Source organism: Arabidopsis lyrata (genome assembly GCF_000004255.2).
Source record: "Arabidopsis lyrata subsp. lyrata unplaced genomic scaffold ARALYscaffold_270, whole genome shotgun sequence".
Lineage (NCBI taxonomy): Eukaryota > Viridiplantae > Streptophyta > Magnoliopsida > Brassicales > Brassicaceae > Arabidopsis > Arabidopsis lyrata.
In genome coordinates, this window is record NW_003302359.1 from 9,480 (window position 1) to 11,521 (window position 2,042).

Sequence of the window (2,042 nt, forward strand, 5' to 3'; positions counted from 1 at the left end):
AGTGCTTAAACAATAACACAGAAGAAAAATCATTAATAGTTTTATGAATAAGAGTTGTAAACAAACTCATTGCAAATTTGTTTAATTCTTTAGAGTTCGATAGATACTCTTATATTATATAAACTTTTCTATAAATCTGCTTAATTTTTAAATTCATTGAACATTTATTTCATTATTAATCAAATGCATCAAATCAACATGTTTTGAAAAGCTTAATGAGTTATGTTTTGAAACGTTTAATGAGTTATGTATCAGGTACTAACCTTTATAGTCATGTTTCAACAGGGGTAATTGCATGCCGTCTGATAATTCTTGGTTAGATTGTCTTCATTAGATTGATTTACTCTTACTCCATATACATGTCTGTACCAAAAACCTGCAGATCATTTTATATTCAGATTAGAGATGTACTTTATAAAGCTTGATCCTAATTTGATATCAGTTTCGGAATCTGATAAAAGTTTAAGATTGCAAATCATATAGTTTATAATCTATACCTGAAACAATGCAAATATACAGTCATAAGATTAGATCAAACAAAGATTTGGCAGAGCCATTCATTATTTCATTCGACGATTTCAAAATTGTCTGTATAATTTGTTGAATTTCTCACAACATAACGATTCAATCACTAATCAATTGAAGAACTAAATTCATCGATTTGTATAAGATATCCGATTAAATTTGAGAATTTGGTGTACCTTTAAGTCGAATTTTCAATTCCACTGCTCCGGAACACAATCGATGAACTAATGGAATGCCTTTTTCAATTCCGAAATTGTTTGAGACAAATGAAATATAATTGCATGATTTATCATTCTTTCAGCTGAAGTAAGAAGAATTGACAGAAAAATCGTCGGGTTATGTTTATTACAATAATTCCGATTTCTCCTCCATTGTCAGCAATCGAAATCGAAGTAGAAGCAGATTCTTGATTATGTTTTTTTTAGACATCGTCGACAGATTTTTTTTTAAGACATTATTTTCTGTTTCCTTTAAATTATTTATGTTTTTATTAAAAATCAAACCAAAGCAACTTAATTAAAGATTGAGCCTATTGTTAAAATTGAACCCAAATTGGCCCAAAAAATAAACTCTCACAAACTAATAATACAATAAAAAAACAAATGTTGCATAAGTTAATTATTAAATTTTCTAAGTAAATTATTTAAACATACAAACAAACCATACAATTGTATTTAGACTCTCAACATTTTTATATACTCTACAATATTATCTCCTCTTATATTATGAAAATATTTTTCCCAACTAAGTAAATATAATACAACATTTAATACTATTTACAAATAAAATTAATCATGCTATGACATAAATTTTATAAATTTGACTTTATTCTATTATTTGCTTTTTAATACAAAATTTATATTTTAATTTTATAAAAGAAATTTTACATCCGTGCTATAGCACGGGTTATGATCTAGTTGCCAAGTACATAGCAATAGCAATTGCTAGGAATTTGTGAACATGAATGAATTCTATTAAAAAAAAATGTTCAATTTGGTGAAATATTCGTTTTTGTTAAAAGTAAAAATCTTCTTTCAAACCAGAATTTGGGCTGAGGTATGTATGATTGGGCTTAGAGTGGGCCTCTTGCTAAGAATTTTATGATACAAAAAATAATATAAAATTAAAATAGCATTAAACCTCAGGAGAAGCCCTAAAAAGGCGTTGGGTAAATTGACTGCCTTGGCAAGTAAAACAGTAAAAATGTGAAAAATTAATTTTCATGGCTGAGGTTCATCTTCGTCATTTAATAATTTAGTCTCCGAGTCGGGTCGGCTGCGTTCTCGACTTGGGTTCTTCATTTTTCTATTCAGATTCACAAGTCTTTGCCTCTTTGGTTAACTTTCCTCTGTTTTCGATCCGTAGAGAAGATTTAGAAAATGTTGTTCTCGAGGAGTGTTGCTCGGATTTCTTCCAAGTTTCTGAGAAACCGTAGCTTCTATGGCTGCTCTCAATCTCTCGCCTCTCACCGCTTCGCAATCATTCCCGATCAGGGTCACTCTTGTTCTGACTCTACA